Here is a 21,167-nt window from a genome sequence, read left to right as displayed (position 1 = left end):
ACTTAGGCATCGTCCCTGTCTCGTTAGCATGCCGAGTGCCAGAATGCTCAGCGGCCCACTGGATGACACTTATCTGTCTCTCCTCAATGTCAATTTCTCCTCCAAGGAAGGGCAGATGTTGGCAGGCACTGATTTGGTTAGCTTTGCGCAGTGGCAGTATCATAGCCAATGAGGTTTACCCGAGGTGTGATTATTGCTAATTGAAAACTTTTCCCAATACCCCGCCATGATGACTTGAAATACAGTCAGCACTGGCAATTTTTGAGAGTCTCTGAGGAGACTGAGCAATATGTTTTAAACAGCAGATAAGTGACGGCTTCTTACATGCAGACTGAGATGCGTTAGAATTGAGGAAGTGTGTCACTGGCCCAGTGACACCATAGAGAGCTTTTGTGTCATCACGCAGCCTGGTTAGAACAATCTGTGATTGGAACGCGCCACTCGATCTTCACTTGCCTGTAATCCAGAGTGGATTCTACCTCATTTTTTTGCCTGGGTTTCTTCTGCTGGACCTGGCAACATGAGGCTAAAGGTGAACTGTCTTTATTTGTAACCCAGTCACTGATTAAGAATACTGGAAACGTGTTGGTTCAGGGTTAAGGAAGCCTTTCAGGCGGTGTCTTTTTGCTAGGCCCTTGTTTCCGGTGAAAGAGCATTGACCTGTAGGTCAAACTAAGGCAGAAAATTTAGGCGTTCTCCACCTGGACTGGACTGGACCCTATCTGCATGGTTGCAGGTTAGAGTCCCCCTTTTATCTTCAACCTGTCCTAGAAAATTAAACGGGAGTGGACAATTGGCCATTGGCCAGGGTTAAGGAGGCCTTTCGGGTGGTGTCTTTTTGCTAGGCCCTTGTTTCCGCTGAAAGACCATTGACCTGTAGGTAAAACTAAGGCAGAAACTTTAGGCGTTCTCCACCTGTACTGGACTGGACCCTATCTGCATGATTGCAGGTTAGATTCTCCCTTTTATCTTCAACCTGTCCTAGAAAATTAAATGGGAGAGGAGGATTGGCCAGCCTGGGCAAGTCAAATACTTGTGCTTTCAGGCACCCGGTCCCCTTGACTGAATTGTCTTTTTCCACCATAGATGTCAAGATTCAAGCAGCTTGGACAGCTATGGAAAAGGAGCTTTCAGAGCCTGGATAGCTCAGTCGGTAGAGCATCAGACTTTTAATCTGAGGGTCCAGGGTTCAAGTCCCTGTTCAGGCGGTGCCTTTTACCTACCTATGAGGCACTTGAGCTGCCGATAAAGTGGTCTTTATGCACATCTGCCGGAAATACTCACAGGCTGAGAGATGAAATGTCCTAACTTCCCCCTTTCTAGGCTCCTGATATCTGCCAGAAATAAAGGTGGCTGAAGGTGGTTGCTTGACCAACTGTTTCCCAACAACCCTTGTCTATGGCAGCTTACCTGGGCTCCAGTTCAGGCATGTTATCTAGCAAATTTTTAACAAAGGGTCCAAATCCTTCCACCTTGGACTTTTTTCAGCAGCATAGCTGTTCAAACACATACGCTCCCAGTGGCCTTTCAGGACTGCTGTGGGAGAAACCATCTGACATCTAGGGCCCTGTCCCTTTAGATTCTCCTTAGTTCTTTCAAATGCTAACACTATTCAGTGGGTAAACAATGCCCACTTAGGCATCGTCCCTGTCTCGTTAGCATGCCGAGTGCCAGAATGCTCAGCGGCCCACTGGATGACACTTATGTGTCTCTCCTCAATGTCAATTTCTCCTCCAAGGAAGGGCAGATGTTGGCAGGCACTGATTTGGTTAGCTTTGCGCAGTGGCAGTATCATAGCCAATGAGGTTTACCCGAGGTGTGATTATTGCTAATTGAAAACTTTTCCCAATACCCCGCCATGATGACTTGAAATACAGTCAGCACTGGCAATTTTTGAGAGTCTCTGAGGAGACTGAGCAATATGTTTTAAACAGCAGATAAGTGACGCCTTCTTACATGCAGACTGAGATGCGTTAGAATTGAGGAAGTGTGTCACTGGCCCAGTGACACCATAGAGAGCTTTTGTGTCATCACGCAGCCTGGTTAGAACAATCTGTGATTGGAACGCGCCGCTCGATCTTCACTTGCCTGTAATCCAGAGTGGATTCTACCTCATTTTTTTGCCTGGGTTTCTTCTGCTGGACCTGGCAACATGAGGCTAAAGGTGAACTGTCTTTATTTGTAACCCAGTCACTGATTAAGAATACTGGAAACGTGTTGGTTCAGGGTTAAGGAAGCCTTTCAGGCGGTGTCTTTTTGCTAGGCCCTTGTTTCCGGTGAAAGAGCATTGACCTGTAGGTCAAACTAAGGCAGAAAATTTAGGCGTTCTCCACCTGGACTGGACTGGACCCTATCTGCATGGTTGCAGGTTAGAGTCCCCCTTTTATCTTCAACCTGTCCTAGAAAATTAAATGGGAGTGGACAATTGGCCATTGGCCAGGGTTAAGGAGGCCTTTCGGGTGGTGTCTTTTTGCTAGGCCCTTGTTTCCGCTGAAAGACCATTGACCTGTAGGTAAAACTAAGGCAGAAACTTTAGGCGTTCTCCACCTGTACTGGACTGGACCCTATCTGCATGATTGCAGGTTAGATTCTCCCTTTTATCTTCAACCTGTCCTAGAAAATTAAACGGGAGAGGACGATTGGCCAGCCTGGGCAAGTCAAATACTTGTGCTTTCAGGCACCCGGTCCCCTTGACTGAATTGTCTTTTTCCACCATAGATGTCAAGATTCAAGCAGCTTGGACAGCTATGGAAAAGGAGCTTTCAGAGCCTGGATAGCTCAGTCGGTAGAGCATCAGACTTTTAATCTGAGGGTCCAGGGTTCAAGTCCCTGTTGAGGCGGTGCCTTTTACCTACCTATGAGGCACTTGAGCTGCCGATAAAGTGGTCTTTATGCACATCTGCCGGGAATACTCACAGGCTGAGAGATGAAATGTCCTAACTTCCCCCTTTCTAGGCTCCTGGAATCTGCCAGAAATAAAGGTGGCTGAAGGTGGTTGCTTGACCAACTGTTTCCCAACAACCCTTGTCTATGGCAGCTTACCTGGGCTCCAGTTCAGGCATGTTATCTAGCAAACTTTCAACAAAGGGTCCAAATCCTTCCACCTTGGACTTTTTTCAGCAGCATAGCTGTTCAAACACATACGCTCCCAGTGGCCTTTCAGGACTGCTGTGGGAGAAACCATCTGACATCTAGGGCCCTGTCCCTTTAGATTCTCCTTAGTTCTTTCAAATGCTAACACTATTCAGTGGGTAAACAATGCCCACTTAGGCATCGTCCCTGTGTCGTTAGCATGCCGAGTGCCAGAATGTTCAGCGGCCCACTGGATGACACTTATGTGTCTCTCCTCAATGTCAATTTCTCCTCCAAGGAAGGGCAGATGTTGGCAGGCACTGATTTGGTTAGCTTTGCGCAGTGGCAGTATCATAGCCAATGAGGTTCAACTGAGGCGTGAATATTGCTAATTGCTTCTCGGCCTTTTGGCTGCGATCTTGAGTCGTGGTTGAAGGGTTTACAGAAGGCACCAGTCCTGCTCGGCCTGGGGGTGTTTCCTTAATTGGTGCATCCCCTGCTGCTATTGGGTAGGATGCTGCTGGACGTTCACGAGAGGGCGATTGTGGGCCACAGGGCACGACTGGTCGGTGGTGAAGCATTGTTCCGGGGGCCCCCCTAGTGGGTGTACTCTTGGTTCTTGGAGGCGACTGGTGCTTTTGTGCCCATTAAAATGGCGAACCGAGGTCTTCGGGACTCGTTGCGTTTTCTGGTCAAGCCAGAGTCCAAGGACAAGATTTTGTTGAAGACGGTGGTGGTCGATGTGCTGATTGATGCCTGTAATGTTGGGTTAAGAGATATATTATGTCTGCAAGACTTTCCCATGCAAGGTATTTATGACGTAACTTTTTCATCTGCCGAGGTATGCTGGAATGCGTTTGAAAGAACAAAAGAGAAGAAGGAGACGGAGGTTATGAAATGTTTGGAAGTAATACCCCCGTTTATGCAAGATGAGAAAATGGTGATTGTTCATATGTATAATCCCTTCGCAGATCCAGCCATGGTAAGGGCCTTCTTGGGAGGGTATTGTGAGGTATTGAGAGGAGGGGAAAAAGTGCTTAACCGTTTCAAGATCTGGACAGGGAAATACCGTTTCTTTGCTAGGTTTAAGTTGGATAAAGAATGTATTGGGGGGGTAAGACATCCTCCATCTGCTTTTACCATAGGAGGGGAGAGAGGATTTCTTTATTATCAGTGTCAGCCGAAATATTGTCGGAAATGTTTCTCTTACGGACATGTGAGTACAGATTGTGATTTATCACAGAGATGTCGATTCTGTAAACAAACAGGCCATAAAGCTAGTGACTGTGGAGCTAGCCGGACATGTGACATATGTCACAAAGCAGGACATTTTGCCAAACAATGTGGTGAATACCAAAAGTGGAAAAAGACTTTTGCCTGGGCCGCTGCTGGTGGGAAGAGTCAAGAGGGAGAGCGGAGGTCTGCTAGTGGAGGGGAAGGGGCCAGCGGGACTCCAAAAGTTTGGTTTCCGGCAGGCAAGTCCCCCATGGCTCAGACCAATGAGGCAGTGCCCGAGGAGACAGCTGGGAGTAGTGGTGTGGTGGTATTTACCGGAGTATCGGCTGTGGTGGCGGCTGATATGGCTGGTGTAGCCCCCGCTGCTCCAGGGATCGATGCTGTGGAGGGCATGAAAACAGGACAAGCGGAAGATCTGGGTGTGGCTTCTGGGCCCCCCCGTGAAGAGGAAGGGATGGAGACCAGCATGCCGGATGGACAGTGCCAGGACCCCCCTGGGGAGGTGGAAGTAGCTAGTTAAGGGGAGGAGCAGGCTGTTAGCTTGCCAACCAATCAAGATCTACTTTCCCCCATAGGACTATTTGGTGATATGTCTTCCAGTGATGAGTCAGAGATGGTGGAGGTGGAGGAGGGGAGTGAGGAAAGTTTTGAATGTGCTCAGCGAGAGATCTTGCCAGTGGAGGTTGTTATACAGCCTGCCGTGAAACGGGGCCGGGAGGAGGGGGAGGATACAGGGAGTGAGGCAGAGACCCCTCCCCTTGCAATAACCTTTTCTGGGGCCTCAGGAGATGAGGCCGCCAGTTCCCCGGGCCCGAGAAGGAGACAGATGAGAACGGATGATGGAGTAGTTTCGGATGATGACCTTTAAAAAAGTTATGATGGCTTTCTTTTTATTTGTGATGGCTTTAACCATCTGTTCTCTGAATGTAAGAGGGATGAGGTCAGGATGGAAAAATGCGGTGGTTCTAGATTATCTGAATACTATGAGTACGGATATTATATGCTTGCAGGAATGTGAATTAGATGGACCGACTGGCATTACGGAGTGGAGAGGTGGAACGGCTGTATGGGAACCTTGTTGTCGCTCAAGGGCAGAAGGGGTGGGTGTTCTAATTAAAAATAGTAATGTCCAGGTGGTGTCGCATGAGATTTTAATCCCGGGAAGATGTCTGTCTGTGGTATTGGAGTATGTTGGTGAAAGAATACGGTTGATCAACTGCTATGCTCCGGCAGACAGAAGCGAGCGTAAAGACTTTCTTGAGGCACTGAGATTACAGCTTCCTGGTAGGATGACTACGATTGTAGCTGGGGACCTGAATTGTGTCAGAAAGAGTGAGGATCGGAGAGGGGCAGGGGATGGTGGTGTGGATTCTACCTCAAGGTTCCTTAATGATCTGGTCGTGGATCTTAGGTTAAGGGATGCTGCAGTTTTGGTGCAGGGGAACACACCTTCACATACTTATTTTTCTGACAGTGGAATAGTCTCATCCCGTATTGATTTTTTCTTTGTGTCTGAGTTTTTGGAAGTGACAGATTATACGACTGATGCTGTTTTATTTTCTGATCACAGGCTGATATCCTGTAAGGTGGAGGTGGGGGTTGGAGTGAGGTTTGGTAGTGGATTATGGAAACTAAATTGTGCTATTTTAGAAGATGAAGATGTGTGTAGGAGGTTTGAAATGTTTTTTGAGGGGTTGGTGGAGGAGAAAAAGAAATACGAAAATATATTACTGTGGTGGGATTGGATGAAGGGAAGAGTGGCTGGTTTTTTCAAGAAGATATGTGCTCAGAAGGCGAAAGAAAGGAGGGAGGTGGAAGAACGGCTGATGCAGAGGATTCATTTTCTGCACCAATGCAGAAGGATGGGATTAGTGGTGGATGAAGAGCTTGAAGAAGTTAGGGTTGAGAGAGCGACTATATTGAAAGGGAAGGGCAAGAAGATAATCTTCGAAGCAAAAATACAGGACATGGAGGAGGGGGAACAATGCTCCCGCTTCTTCTTTAAAAAAGTGGTGGATACCAAAAAAGTGATGAGATCAATTTTGGCTGGAGAAGTGGAGGTGGAAGGAGAAAGAATGATGGAGGAGGTGGTGGCTTTCTATAAAGAACTTTATAGTGTGAAGAGTGTGGTGCGAGAAGAAGAGATGACGGAATATTGTGAGGTGGTGGAAGGGTGCCTAGGGGAGGAGGAGGTGGCAGGTTTGGTTGACCCTGTGATGGAAAAGGAGGTGGAGTGTGTCCTGGAAAAAATGTCCAAAAATAAGACCCCTGGACGAGATGGTTTGCTGGCAGAGCTGTATGTGAGGTTTTGGGCAATTCTTAAAGAACATCTAGTGGAATTGATAAGGTTCTGTATTAGTACTGGAACAATCTCCCAATCCATGAAGGAGGGGGCGATTGTTTTGATTTTTAAAAAGGGTGAAAGACGTGACATTAAGAACTGGCGCCCAATTACGCTGCTTAATGAGGACTATAAGCTGTTGGCTAAGTTGCTGGCAAGTAGATTAAGTGTGGTGGTGGGGAAGTTGGTAGGTGAATGGCAGACCTGCGCAGTTCCTGGGCGTAGGATCATGGATAACCTGGTCTTGTTAAGAGACTTATGGTATTATGCCCAGATCAATAATATACCTCTGGCCCTGTTGGGGATTGATCTGGAAAAGGCCTATGATAAGGTCTCGCATACCTTTTTATTTAAAGTGTTGGAGAAAATGGGCTTGCCTGGGCCAATGTTGAGAGTTTTAAGGGGATTATATTCTGGTGTGGTGAGTCAGGTTCTAGTTAATGGGTACCTGTCTGACTTCTTTCCGGTTCTCTCAGGGGTTAGGCAGGGGTGCCCCCTCTCGCCTATCCTCTTTATTTGTGCGATAGAGCCAATGCTAAAACATGTACAGAGAGATAAGAGGCTGAGAGGAATGTTTATCCCTGGTAGTAATGGCGGATATATCAAATCAGTTTGTTATATGGATGACGTGACTTTTACCTGTACATCGGAAGCAGATGTGAAAAGAGCAGAGTTGCAGTTGAGTCTACTGAGCAGTGTATCTGGCCTAAATGTCAATTGGCATAAAAGCCAAGTATGTGTAATGAGCGGTACGTGCAAATTGGAGAATGTCAGGGTTAAAGTGACAAAAGAAATTGTTATACTGGGAACACACTTTGAAAGAGATCTGTCAAACCAAGTTAATGCCGAAAGGGTAATGGGAAAAATTTCTAAGAAGTTGGACTTTTGGAGATCGAGGCGTCTAATGTTGACTGGCAAAACTCTGATCGTCAAGGCAGTGGTGTTACCGCTGCTCTTGTACTTCAGTTTGATCTTTCTGCCTAGTGTCAGATGGGTCCAGAAAGTGACGCGCAACCTTTTCGTCTTCTTTAGGGGCGCAAGAATGGAGAGAGTCGCTCGAGCTCTGGTCATCAAGAAGATAGAATTGGGGGGTATGGATTTCCGGATGTCCCTACCTTCCTCAGTATGCATTATTGGCTAGGCCATTTTAAAACCTTCTCAAGTGGCGGGAAAGTGGCATGTCTAATGTGGTATTTGGCTGGTTGGTCCTTGGAAAAATGGGACTGGTGCGGAAGGGATTTGTCGAGGCCTGTAGCGTTGGTTCCTCCTTCCTTCTACTCCCGATTGGAACAGTTCCATAGGGAGCGTGGGTTGAGAGATTTAGGGGCTGCAGCAGTTGGGAAGACTGGACTAAAGAGGTGGCTGAATAAAGATAATGTGGTGACTAATATTAGATGACTTGGGTCCAGATTAACTGAGACATGCTGGAAAAAGTTTTCTGTAGTCGGAGTCACGAATAAACAGAAAGAGATCACTTGGATGGCCTTTCAGAGGTGTCTTTTGACTAGAACCTTCCTTAGGGCAAGAGATTTGTCTAGAGTGGAGGTATGTCCTAGAGTAGGATGTGGTGGTTTGGAGACGGTTGAGCATGCACTTTTTGATTGTTTATTTGTTCTTGGGGTTAGGAGGAAGCTGGCTCCTATAGTGGACGTTATTCTTGATGTTAAGGATATGGATTTTGTGTGCTGGTTTTTTGGGTTGGTGGAGGGAAGTGTGGATAGGCAAAGGAAGGTGTGGATTTTTATGGCCATTCTGAGGGAGGTGTTATGGGATGTAAGGTGTTGGGAGGTGAGAGGAAGGCGGGCTGTATCTGAGGAAGACTGTGTTAATTTATGTCTGGCTAAATTGTATGTGGTGCTGTTGGTGGATAGGAGGAGGATGGGTGTGGAGGTTGCGGATGAGTTTTGGAAGTGGGGAAGGTGGAAGGGTGGGGGAGGTGAGGGATGGATTTTACTTACCTGTGTTATATTTTATGTGTGTTTTTTAAAGGGAAAATGTTAATAAGAGAAAATTTGACTTACCTGTATGATGATTGAAGCGCAGTACTAGAAAGAATCGCTGGCTGGTTCTTGATGGATGAGTATTGTACGCTGGAATCTGAAGGAAAATAAAAAAAATCTGTTCTTATCAGTTTCCAGGAGGTGGCGCTTGCTTCCGTCCCTGATCTATGGCGAAATAGAGACGGGATTGCTGTTGCTATGCAAAGCCTGCTGGAGTGAAGGTGACCTGGAGCCGTTTGTAGCCGAAAGGGAAGCCTTCTGATGGGGATGGAGAACCACAGGGTCTGAACCGGAGGGTCGGGACCCTGACCTTCTGGCCTGGATTGGGGCAGATCTAGCTCCAGACAGTTATTCGGGAGAGAACGCTTACTTCCCTCTTGAGGAGGGGGGAGTGGTTAGTACTTCCCGAATGTAATTAGGAGGGAGTGATGGGAGCGACGGCAGAGCCTAATAAAGGACTCTTTCCGGCTTCCTGATCTCCATATCCTTTCTGCCTGTGGTGGGGACTGCTGTGGTCTGGGCTGCGGGGTCAGGGCTTTTTTGAAAAGCCAGTGGTGAATGTGCCCCTGAAGTGGCAGTTCAGGGGTGCCGTATAGTCACGGTGTGTAAGCACTTGATTTTATGGCACCATGGTCACTTCACCACAACACACGTTTTTCGCACCTGCCTCTTGGGCCGGGCCTTTTGGCCAGGACCAGGGGAAATTTTTATGCCTGGCCGGAGGGCTGGCCATTGTTTAGCACAATGGCCACTTTCACTCTCCCATCTCACTATCTTCCCCACTCTTTCTTTTACCCCTGTTTGTCACTTTTTTGTCTTTTTTTGGTTGTCTTTGTATACACGTTTTGTCACTGTGTGGCGAGTAGGGTGTGGGTCCTCGGGCCTACTCTGAAAGTCTTGGGAGGGGGTGGACATAGGCCTTTTGGCTTGGTTTGCCCTCTCCTTTGAGGGGTCTCCCTTCGGGGGAGCCCCACTGTACTTGGGTCGGTCTGCTTCGGCAGACCTTCCAGTTGTGGGGGTCCGCCTGGTTTCGGCCAGATGGACCCTTTGTCTGAGTACCTCGGTCCCTGTCTGGAGCCTAACGCCCCGGGGGATCAGGGTAAGGTCCTTCCCTAGTGGAGGACTCTGTACACCCGTTGCACGTTTTTGTGTTTCACTCTCTATGTGTGGGCACTTTTTTTTGGCACCGGGTGGAAGTTTTTGAGGTGTGTTTTGCACGCCACTGGCTTTTCGATAGAGTGATTATTGCTAATTGAAAACTTTTCCCAATACCCCGCCATGATGACTTGAAATACAGTCAGCACTGGCAATTTTTGAGAGTCTCTGAGGAGACTGAGCAATATGTTTTAAACAGCAGATAAGTGACGGCTTCTTACATGCAGACTGAGATGCGTTAGAATTGAGGAAGTGTGTCACTGGCCCAGTGACACCATAGAGAGCTTTTGTGTCATCACGCAGCCTGGTTAGAACAATCTGTGATTGGAACGCGCCGCTCGATCTTCACTTGCCTGTAATCCAGAGTGGATTCTACCTCATTTTTTTGCCTGGGTTTCTTCTGCAGGACCTGGCAACATGAGGCTAAAGGTGAACTGTCTTTATTTGTAACCCAGTCACTGATTAAGAATACTGGAAACGTGTTGGTTCAGGGTTAAGGAAGCCTTTCAGGCGGTGTCTTTTTGCTAGGCCCTTGTTTCCGGTGAAAGAGCATTGACCTGTAGGTCAAACTAAGGCAGAAAATTTAGGCGTTCTCCACCTGGACTGGACTGGACCCTATCTGCATGGTTGCAGGTTAGAGTCCCCCTTTTATCTTCAACCTGTCCTAGAAAATTAAACGGGAGTGGACAATTGGCCATTGGCCAGGGTTAAGGAGGCCTTTCGGGTGGTGTCTTTTTGCTAGACCCTTGTTTCCGCTGAAAGACTATTGACCTGTAGGTAAAACTAAGGCAGAAACTTTAGGTGTTCTCCACCTGTACTGGACTGGACCCTATCTGCATGATTGCAGGTTAGATTCTCCCTTTTATCTTCAACCTGTCCTAGAAAAATTAAACGGGAGAAGACGATTGGCCAGCCTGGGCAAGCCAAATACTTGTGCTTTCAGGCACCCGGTCCCCTTGGCTGAATGGTCTTTTTCCACCATAGATGTCACGATTCAAGCAGCTTGGACAGCTATGGAAATGGACCTTTCGGAGCCCGGATAGCTCAATCGGTAGAACATCAGACTTTTAATCTGAGGGTCCAGGGTTCAAGTCCCTGTTCAGGCGGTGCCTTTTACCTACCTATGAGGCACTTGAGCTGCCGATAAAGTGGTCTTTATGCACATCTGCCGGGAATACTCACAGGCTGAGAGATGAAATGTCCTAACTTCCCCCTTTCTAGGCTCCTGCAATCTGCCAGAAATAAAGGTGGCTGAAGGTGGTTGCTTGACCAACTGTGTCCCAACAACCCTTGTCTGTGGCAGCTTACCTGGGCTCCAGTTCAGGCATGTTATCTAGTGAACTTTCAACAAAGGGTCCAAATCCTTCCACCTTGGACTTTTTTCAGCAGCATAGCTGTTCAAACACATACGCTCCCAGTGGCCTTTCAGGACTGCTGTGGGAGAAACCATCTGACATCTAGGGCCCTGTCCCTTTAGATTCTCCTTAGTTCTTTCAAATGCTAATACTATTCAGTGGGTAAACAATGCCCACTTAGGCATCGTCCCTGTCTCGTTAGTATGCCGAGTCCCAGAATGCTCAGAGGCCCACTGGATGACACTTATGTGTCTCTCCTCAATGTCAATTTCTCCTCCAAGGAAGGGCAGATGTTGGCAGGCACTGATTTGGTTAGCTTTGCGCAGTGGCAGTATCATAGCCAATGAGGTTCAACTGAGGCGTGATTATTGCTAATTGCTTCTTGGCCTTTTGGCGAAGATCAAGTGTAGTATCTATTCTTATCAGTTTCCAGGAGGTGGCGCTTGCTTCCGTCCCTGATCTATGGCGAAATAGAGATGGGATTGCGGTTGCTATGCAAAACCTGCTGGAGTGAAGGTGACCTGGAGCGGTTTGTAGCCGAAAGGGAAGCCTTCTGATGGGGATGGAGAACCACGGGGTCTGAACCAGAGGGTCGGGACCCTGGCCTTCTGGCCTGGATTGGGGCGGATCTAGCTCCAGACAGTTATTTGGGAGAGAACGCTTACTCCTGCCTTGCAAGGGGGGGAGGGAGTGGCAAGTACTTCCCGAATGTAATTAGGAGGAGTGATGGGAGCGACGGCAGAGCCTGATGGTAAAGGGCTCTTTCCGGCTTCCTGATCTCCATATCCTTCCTGTCTGTGGTGGGGTCTGCTGTGGTCTGGGCTGGGTGGTCAGGGCTTTTTCGAAAAGCCAGTGGTGAATGTGCCCCTGAAGTGGCAGTTCAGGGGTGCCGTATAGTCACGGTGTGAAAGCACTTGATTTTATGGCACCATGGTCACTTCACCACAACACACGTTTTTCGCACCTGCCTCTTGGGCCGGGCCTTTTGGCCAGGACCAGGGGAAATTTTTATGCCTGGCCGGAGGGCCGGCCATTGTATAGCACAATGGCCACTTTCACTCTCCCATCTCACTATCTTCCCCACTCTTTCTTTTACCCCTGTTTGTCACCTTGTTGTCTTTGTATACACGTTTTGTCACTGTGTGGTGAGTAGGGTGTGGGTCCTCGGGCCTACTCTGAAAGTCTTGGGAGGGGGTGGACATAGGCCTTTTGGCTTGGTTCGCCCTCTCCTTTGAGGGGTCTCTCTTCGGGAGAGCCCCACTGTACTTGGGTTGGTCTGCTTCGGCAGTCCTTCCAGTTGTGGGGGTCCGACTGGTTTCGGCCGGATGGACCCTTTGTCTGAGTACCTCAGTCCCTGTCTGGAGCCTAACGCCCCGGGGGATCAGGGTAAGGTCCTTCCCTAGTGGAGGACTCTGTACACCCGTTGCACGTTTTTGTGTTTCACTCTCTATGTGTGGGCACTTTTTTTTGGCACCGGGTGGAAGTTTTTGAGGTGTGTTTTGCACGCCACTGGCTTTTCGATAGAGTGATTATTGCTAATTGCTTCTCGGCCTTTTGGCGAAGATCAAGTGTAGTATCTATTCTTATCAGTTTCCAGGAGGTGGCGCTTGCTTCCGTCCCTGATCTATGGCGAAATAGAGATGGGATTGCGGTTGCTATGCAAAACCTGCTGGAGTGAAGGTGACCTGGAGCGGTTTGTAGCCGAAAGGGAAGCCTTCTGATGGGGATGGAGAACCACGGGGTCTGAACCAGAGGGTCGGGACCCTGGCCTTCTGGCCTGGATTGGGGCGGATCTAGCTCCAGACAGTTATTTGGGAGAGAACGCTTACTCCTGCCTTGCAAGGGGGGGAGGGAGTGGCAAGTACTTCCCGAATGTAATTAGGAGGAGTGATGGGAGCGACGGCAGAGCCTGATGGTAAAGGGCTCTTTCCGGCTTCCTGATCTCCATATCCTTCCTGTCTGTGGTGGGGTCTGCTGTGGTCTGGGCTGGGTGGTCAGGGCTTTTTCGAAAAGCCAGTGGTGAATGTGCCCCTGAAGTGGCAGTTCAGGGGTGCCGTATGGTCACGGTGTGAAAGCACTTGATTTTATGGCACCATGGTCACTTCACCACAACACACGTTTTTCGCACCTGCCTCTTGGGCCGGGCCTTTTGGCCAGGACCAGGGGAAATTTTTATGCCTGGCCGGAGGGCCGGCCATTGTATAGCACAATGGCCACTTTCACTCTCCCATCTTGCTATCTTCCCCACTCTTTCTTTTACCCCTGTTTGTCACCTTTTTGTCTTTTTTTTGGTTGTCTTTGTATACACGTTTTGTCACTGTGTGGCGAGTAGGGTGTGGGTCCTCGGGCCTACTCTGAAAGTCTTGGGAGGGGGTGGACATAGGCCTTTTGGCTTGGTTCGCCCTCTCCTTTGAGGGGTCTCTCTTCGGGAGAGCCCCACTGTACTTGGGTTGGTCTGCTTCGGCAGTCCTTCCAGTTGTGGGGGTCCGCCTGGTTTCGGCCGGATGGACCCTTTGTCTGAGTACCTCAGTCCCTGTCTGGAGCCTAACGCCCCGGGGGATCAGGGTAAGGTCCTTCCCTAGTGGAGGACTCTGTACACCCGTTGCACGTTTTTGTGTTTCACTCTCTATGTGTGGGCACTTTTTTTTGGCACTGGGTGGAAGTTTTTGAGGTGTGTTTTGCACGCCACTGGCTTTTCGATAGAGTGATTATTGCTAATTGCTTCTCGGCCTTTTGGCGAAGATCAAGTGTAGTATCTATTCTTATCAGTTTCCAGGAGGTGGCGCTTGCTTCCGTCCCTGATCTATGGCGAAATAGAGATGGGATTGCGGTTGCTATGCAAAACCTGCTGGAGTGAAGGTGACCTGGAGCGGTTTGTAGCCGAAAGGGAAGCCTTCTGATGGGGATGGAGAACCACGGGGTCTGAACCAGAGGGTCGGGACCCTGGCCTTCTGGCCTGGATTGGGGCGGATCTAGCTCCAGACAGTTATTTGGGAGAGAACGCTTACTCCTGCCTTGCAAGGGGGGAAGGGAGTGGCAAGTACTTCCCGAATGTAATTAGGAGGAGTGATGGGAGCGACGGCAGAGCCTGATGGTAAAGGGCTCTTTCCGGCTTCCTGATCTCCATATCCTTCCTGTCTGTGGTGGGGTCTGCTGTGGTCTGGGCTGGGTGGTCAGGACTTTTTCGAAAAGCCAGTGGTGAATGTGCCCCTGAAGTGGCAGTTCAGGGGTGCCGTATAGTCACGGTGTGAAAGCACTTGATTTTATGGCACCATGGTCACTTCACCACAACACACGTTTTTCGCACCTGCCTCTTGGGCCGGGCCTTTTGGCCAGGACCAGGGGAAATTTTTATGCCTGGCCGGAGGGCCGGCCATTGTATAGCACAATGGCCACTTTCACTCTCCCATCTCACTATCTTCCCCACTCTTTCTTTTACCCCTGTTTGTCACCTTTTTGTCTTTTTTTTTGGTTGTCTTTGTATACACGTTTTGTCACTGTGTGGCGAGTAGGGTGTGGGTCCTCGGGCCTACTCTGAAAGTCTTGGGAGGGGGTGGACATAGGCCTTTTGGCTTGGTTCGCCCTCTCCTTTGAGGGGTCTCTCTTCGGGAGAGCCCCACTGTACTTGGGTTGGTCTGCTTCGGCAGTCCTTCCAGTTGTGGGGGTCCGCCTGGTTTCGGCCGGATGGACCCTTTGTCTGAGTACCTCAGTCCCTGTCTGGAGCCTAACGCCCCGGGGGATCAGGGTAAGGTCCTTCCCTAGTGGAGGACTCTGTACACCCGTTGCACGTTTTTGTGTTTCACTCTCTATGTGTGGGCACTTTTTTTTGGCACCGGGTGGAAGTTTTTGAGGTGTGTTTTGCACGCCACTGGCTTTTCGATAGAGTGATTATTGCTAATTGAAAACTTTTCCCAATACCCCGCCATGATGTCTTGAAATACAGTCAGCACTGGCAATTTTTGAGAGTCTCTGAGGAGACTGAGCAATGTGTTTTAAACAGCAGATAAGTGACGGCTTCTTACATGCAGACTGAGATGCGTTAGAATTGAGGAAGTGTGTCACTGGCCCAGTGACACCATAGAGAGCTTTTGTGTCATCACGTAGCCTGGGTAGAACAATCTGTGATTGGCACGCACCGCTCGATCTTCACTTGCCTGGGTTTCTTCTGCTGGACCTGGCAACATGAGGCTAAAGGTGAACTGTCTTTATTTGTAACCCAGTCACTGATTAAGAATACTGGAAGCGTGTTGGTCCAGGGTTAAGGTAGCCTTTCGGGCGGTGTCTTTTTGCTGGGCCCTTGTTTCCGGTGAAAGAGCATTGACCTGTAGGTCAAACTAAGGCAGAAAATTTAGGCGTTCTCCACCTGGACTGGACCCTATCTGCATGGTTGCAGGTTAGAATCCCCCTTTTATCTTCAACCTGTCCTAGAAAATTAAACGGGAGTGGACGATTGGCCATTGGCCAGGGTTAAGGAGGCCTTTCGGGTGGTGTCTTTTTGCTAGGCCCTTGTTTCCGCTGAAAGACCATTGACCTGTAGGTAAAACTAAGGCAGAAACTTTAGGCGTTCTCCACCTGTACTGGACGGGACCCTATCTGCATGATTGCAGGTTAGATTCTCCCTTTTATCTTCAACCTGTCCTAGAAAATTAAACGGGAGAGGACGATTGGCCAGCCTGGGCAAGCCAAATACTTGTGCTTTCAGGCACCCGGTCCCCTTGGCTGAATGGTCTTTTTCCACCATAGATGTCAAGATTCAAGCAACTTGGACAGCTATGGAGAAGGAGCTTTCAGAGCCTGGATAGCTCAGTCAGTAGAGCATCAGACTTTTAATCTGAGGGTCTAGGGTTCAAGTCCCTGTTTGGGTGGTGCCCTTCACCTACCTATGAGGCCCTTGAGCTGCCTTTAAGGTGGTTTTTATGCACATCTGCCGGGAATACTCACAGGCTCACAGAGATGAAATGTCACTAACTTCCCCCTTTCTAGGCTCCTGCAATCTGCCAGAAATAAAGGTGGCTGAAGGTGGTTGCTTGACCAACTGTTTCCCAACAACCCTTGTCTATGGCAGCTTACCTGGGCTCCAGTTCAGGCATGTTATCTAGCAAACTTTCAACATAGGGTCCAAATCCTTCCACCTTGGACTTTTTTCAGCAGCATAGCTGTTCAAACACATACGCTCCCAGTGACCTTTTAGGACTGCTGTGGGAGAAACCATCTGACATCTAGGGCCCTGTCCCTTTAGATTCTCCTTAGTTCTTTCAAATGCTAACACTATTCAGTGGGTAAACAATGCCCACTTAGGCATCGTCCCTGTCTCGTTAGAATGCCGAGTCCCAGAATGCTCAGCGGCCCACTGGATGACACTTATGTGTCTCACCTCAATGTCAATTTCTCCTCCAAGGAAGGGCAGATGTTGGCAGGCACTGATTTGGTTAGCTTTGCGCAGTGGCAGTATCATAGCCAATGAGGTTTACCCGAGGCGTGATTATTGCTATTTGCTTCTCGGCCTTTTGGCGAAGATCAAGTGTAGTATCTATTCTTATCAGTTTCCAGGAGGTGGCGCTTGCTTCCGTCCCTGATCTATGGCGAAATAGAGAAGGGATTGCGGTTGCTATGCAAAGCCTGCTGGAGTGAAGGTGACCTGGAGCGGTTTGTAGCCGAAAGGGAAGCCTTCTGATGGGGATGGAGAACCACGGGGTCTGAACCAGAGGGTCGGGACCCTGGCCTTCTGGCCTGGATTGGGGCAGATCTAGCTTCGGACAGTTATTTGGGAGAGAACGCTTTCTTCCCTCTTACAGGGGGGGAGTGGTTAGTACTTCCCGAATGTAATTAGGAGGGAGTGATGGGAGCGACGGCAGAGCCTTATAAAGGACTCTTTCCGGCTTCCTGATCTCCATATCCTTTCTGCCTGTGGTGGGGTCTGCTGTGGTCTGGGCTGGGGGGTCGGGGCTTTTTCGAAAAGCCAGTGGTGAATGTGCCCCTGAAGTGGCAGTTCAGGGGTGCCGTATAGTCACGGTGTGAAAGCACTTGATTTTATGGCACCATGGTCACTTCACCACAACACACGTTTTTCGCACCTGCCTCTTGGGCCGGGCCTTTTGGCCAGGACCAGGGGAAATTTTTATGCCTGGCCGGAGGGCCGGCCATTGTATAGCACAATGGCCACTTTCACTCTCCCATCTCACTATCTTCCCCACTCTTTCTTTTACCCCTGTTTGTCACCTTTTTGTCTTTTTTTTGGTTGTCTTTGTATACACGTTTTGTCACTGTGTTGCGAGTAGGGTGTGGGTCCTCTGGCCTACTCTGAAAGTCTTGGGAGGGGGTGGACATAGGCCTTTTGGCTTGGTTCGCCCTCTCCTTTGAGGGGTCTCTCTTCGGGGGAGCCCCACTGTACTTGGGTTGGTCTGCTTCGGCAGTCCTTCCAGTTGTGGGGGTCCGCCTGGTTTCGGCCGGATGGACCCTTTGTCTGAGTACCTCAGTCCCTGTCTGGAGCCTAACGCCCCGGGGGATCAGGGTAAGGTCCTTCCCTAGTGGAGGACTCTGTACACCCGTTGCACGTTTTTGTGTTTCACTCTCTATGTGTGGGCACTTTTTTTTGCTATTGCTAATTGAAAACTTTTCCCAATACCCCGCCATGATGACTTGAAATACAGTCAGCACTGGCAATTTTTGAGAGTCTCTGAGGAGACTGAGCAATGTGTTTTAAACAGCAGATAAGTGACGGCTTCTTACATGCAAACTGAGATGCGTTAGAATTGAGGAAGTGTGTCACTGGCCCAGTGACACCATAAAGAACTTTTGTGTCATCACGCAGCCTGGGTAGAACAATCTGTGATTGGCACGCGCCGCTCGATCTTCACTTGCCTGTAATCCAGAGTGGACTCTACCTCATTTTTTTGCCTGGGTTTCTTCTGTTGGACCTGGCAACATGAGGCTAAAGGTGAACTGTCTTTATTTGTAACCCAGTCACTGATTAAGAATACTGGAAGCGTGTTGGTCCAGGGTTAAGGAAGCCTTTCGGGTGGTGTCTTTTTGCTAGGCCCTTGTTTCCGGTGAAAGAGCATTGACCTGTAGGTCAAACTAAGGCAGAAAATTTAGGCGTTCTCCACCTGGACTGGACTGGACCCTATCTGCATGGTTGCAGGTTAAGGATGCCCCTTTTATCTTCAATCTATCCTAGAAAATTAAACGGGAGTGGACGATTGGCCATTGGCCAGGGTTAAGGAGGCCTTTCGGGTGGTGTCTTTTTGCTAGGCCCTTGTTTCCGCTGAAAGACCATTGACCTGTAGGTAAAACTAAGGCAGAAACTTTAGGCGTTCTCCACCTGTACTGGACTGGACCCTATCTGCATGATTGCAGGTTAGATTCTCCCTTTTATCTTGAGCCTGTCCCAGAAAATTAAATGGGAGAGGACGATTGGCCAGCCTGGGCAAGCCAAATACTTGTGCTTTCAGGCACCCAGTCCCCTTGGCTGAATGGTCTTTTTCCACCATAGATGTCAAGATTCAAGCAGCTTGGACAGCTATGGAGAAGGAGCTTTCAGAGCCTGGATAGCTCAGTCGGTAGAGCATCAGACTTTTAATCTGAGGGTCCACGTTTCAAGTCCCTGTTCGGGCGGTGCCTTTCACCTACCTATGAGGCCCTTGAGCTGCCGATAAGGTGGTCTTTATGCACATCTGCCGGGAATACTCACAGGCTCAGAGAGATGAAATGTTCTAACTTCCCCCCTTCTATTCTCCTAGAATCTGCCAGAAATCAAAGGTGGCTGAAGGTGGTTGCTTGACCAACTGTTTCCCAACAACCCTTGTCTATGGCAGCTTACCTGGGCTCCAGTTCAGGCATGTTATCTAGTGAACTTTCAACAAAGGGTCCAAATCCTTCCACCTTGGACTTTTTTCAGCAGCATAGTTTTTCAAACATATATGCTCCCAGTAGCCTTTCAGAACTGCTGTGGGAGAAACCCACCTGACATCTAGGGCCCTGTCCCTTTAGATTCTCCTTAGTTCTTTCAAATGCTAACACTAATCAGTGGGTAAACAATGCCTACTTAGGCATCGTCCCTGTCTCATTAGCATGCCAAGTCCCAGAATGCTCAGCGGCCCACTGGATGACAGTTATGTGTCTCACCTCAATTTCAATTTCTCCTCCAAGGAAGGGCAGATGTTGGCAGGCACTGATTTGGTTAGCTTTGCGCATTGGCAGTATCATAACCAATGCGGTTTACTCAAGGCGTGATTATTGCTAATTGAAAACTTTTCCTAATACCCCGCTACCCTGCCATGATGTCTTGAAATACAGTCAGCACTGGCAATTTTTGAGAGTCTCTGAGGAGACTGAGCAATGTGTTTTAAACAGCAGATAAGTGATGGCTTCTTACATGCAGACTGAGATGCGTTAGAGTTGAGGAAGTGTGTCACTGGCCCTGTGACACCATAGAGAGCTTTTGTGTCGTCACGCAGCCTGGGTAGAACAATCAGTGATTGGCACATGCCGCTCGATCTTCACTTGCCTGTAATCCAGAGTGGACTCTACCACATTTTTTTGCCTGGGTATCTTCTGCTGGACCTGGCAACATGAGGCTAAAGGTGAACTGTCTTTATTTGTAACCCAGTCACTGATTAAGATTACTGGAAGCGTGTTGATCCAAGGTTAAGGAAGCCTTTCGAGGGGCGTCTTTTTGCTAGGCCCTTGTTTACGGTGAAAGACCATTGACCTGTAGGTAAAACTAAGGCAGAAAATTTAGGCGTTCTCCACCTGGACTGGATTGAACCGTATCTGCATGGTTGCAGGTTAGAGTCTCCCTTTTATCTTCAACCTGTCCTAGAAAATTAAACGGGAGATGACGATTGGCCATTGGCCAGGCATAAGGAATCCTTTCGTGTGGTGTATTTTTGCTAGGCCCTTGTTTACTGTGAAAGACCATTGACCTGTAGGTAAAACTAAGGCGGAAACTTTAGGCGTTCTCCACCTGGACTGGACCCTATCTGCATGGTTGCAGGTTACATTCTCCCTTTTATCTTCAACCTGTCCTAGGAAATTAAACGGGAGAGGACGATTGGCCAGCCTGGGCAACTACTGGCCAAATACTTGTGCTTTCAGGCACCCGGTCCCCTTGGCTGAATGGTCTTTTTCCACCATAGATGTCAAGATTTAAGCAGCTTGGACCACTAAGGGGGAATAGCTTTCAGGGCATGGATAGCTCAGTCAGTAGAACATTGGACTTTTAATCTGAGGGTCCAGGGTTCAAGTCCCTTCTCTGGGGGTGCCCTTCACCTACCTACAAGGCCCTTTAGCAGTCCAATATGCACATCTGCTATGAATACTCAGAGAGATGAAATGTCCTAACTTCCCCCTTTTTAGGCTCCTGGAATCTGCCAGAAATAAAGGTGGCTGAGCGTGATTCCTTGACCAACTGTTTCCCAACAACCCTTGTCTATGGCAGCTTACCTGGGCTCCAGTTCAGGCATGTTATCTAGTGAACTTTCAACAACGGGTCCAAATCCTTCCACCTTGGACTTTTTTCAGCAGCATAGCTGTTCAAACACATACGCTCCCAGTGGCCTTTCAGGACTGCTGTGGGAGAAACCGATCAGACATCTAGGGCTCTGTCCCTTTAGATTCTCCTTGGTTCTTTTAAATGCTAACACTATTCAGTGGGTAAACAATGCCCACTTAGCATTATGTCTTTGGCATTTAAGAGTTCTCATACTCCCAATCCCTCAGGGAGCCCCGAGTGGCCCCATAGTTGGGGGCACCGTCCAGCAGCATAACAGCCTAATCGTGTCAGTATTTTAGCAGCTCTCTCTTGGGGCAATAAAGATCCTCTTTTTATGTGGATTTGAGAAAAAATTGGAAGGAAAATCTAGCCATTCAGACCATCATATCCACCACACATCTACATTGTAACAGTTTCTCAGAAAAGATAACAGACTTGACCCAGGTAACTGCAGAACATGAGTCAGCATAGAAAAAAAAACATGAATCCTTCTGTAGGCACCTGCCTACATGTAT

The 21,167-nt window shown here is 48.8% G+C and overlaps 2 non-coding genes and 9 pseudogenes across 2 annotated transcripts; all 11 read left to right on the top strand.

Moving 5' to 3' along the window:
• Positions 1 to 139: 139 nt before the first annotated feature.
• LOC141134973 (U4 spliceosomal RNA) lies at positions 140 to 280 on the top strand. The gene has a single exon (XR_012243287.1). It is a non-coding gene; the product is annotated as a U4 spliceosomal RNA (small nuclear RNA).
• Positions 281 to 1,771: 1,491 nt separating this feature from the next.
• LOC141134972 (U4 spliceosomal RNA) lies at positions 1,772 to 1,912 on the top strand. Its single transcript, XR_012243286.1, has one exon. It is a non-coding gene; the product is annotated as a U4 spliceosomal RNA (small nuclear RNA).
• Positions 1,913 to 3,403: 1,491 nt separating this feature from the next.
• LOC141135522 (U4 spliceosomal RNA) lies at positions 3,404 to 3,468 on the top strand (annotated as a pseudogene).
• A 6,391-nt stretch (positions 3,469 to 9,859) lies between these two features.
• LOC141135466 (U4 spliceosomal RNA) lies at positions 9,860 to 9,981 on the top strand (annotated as a pseudogene).
• Positions 9,982 to 11,473: 1,492 nt separating this feature from the next.
• On the top strand, positions 11,474 to 11,538 carry LOC141135308 (U4 spliceosomal RNA; annotated as a pseudogene).
• Positions 11,539 to 12,697: 1,159 nt separating this feature from the next.
• Positions 12,698 to 12,830, top strand: LOC141135900 (U2 spliceosomal RNA; annotated as a pseudogene).
• A 1,046-nt stretch (positions 12,831 to 13,876) lies between these two features.
• LOC141135899 (U2 spliceosomal RNA) lies at positions 13,877 to 14,009 on the top strand (annotated as a pseudogene).
• Positions 14,010 to 15,015: 1,006 nt separating this feature from the next.
• Positions 15,016 to 15,137, top strand: LOC141135500 (U4 spliceosomal RNA; annotated as a pseudogene).
• A 1,453-nt stretch (positions 15,138 to 16,590) lies between these two features.
• LOC141135462 (U4 spliceosomal RNA) lies at positions 16,591 to 16,655 on the top strand (annotated as a pseudogene).
• A 1,072-nt stretch (positions 16,656 to 17,727) lies between these two features.
• On the top strand, positions 17,728 to 17,844 carry LOC141135287 (U4 spliceosomal RNA; annotated as a pseudogene).
• Positions 17,845 to 19,340: 1,496 nt separating this feature from the next.
• LOC141135285 (U4 spliceosomal RNA) lies at positions 19,341 to 19,489 on the top strand (annotated as a pseudogene).
• Positions 19,490 to 21,167: the final 1,678 nt, after the last annotated feature.

Source organism: Aquarana catesbeiana, linkage group LG03 (genome assembly GCF_042186555.1).
Source record: "Aquarana catesbeiana isolate 2022-GZ linkage group LG03, ASM4218655v1, whole genome shotgun sequence".
NCBI classification, from domain to species: domain Eukaryota; kingdom Metazoa; phylum Chordata; class Amphibia; order Anura; family Ranidae; genus Aquarana; species Aquarana catesbeiana.
The sequence above is the reverse complement of the archived record's forward strand: the minus strand, read 5'-3'. Positions and strand labels throughout refer to the sequence as shown.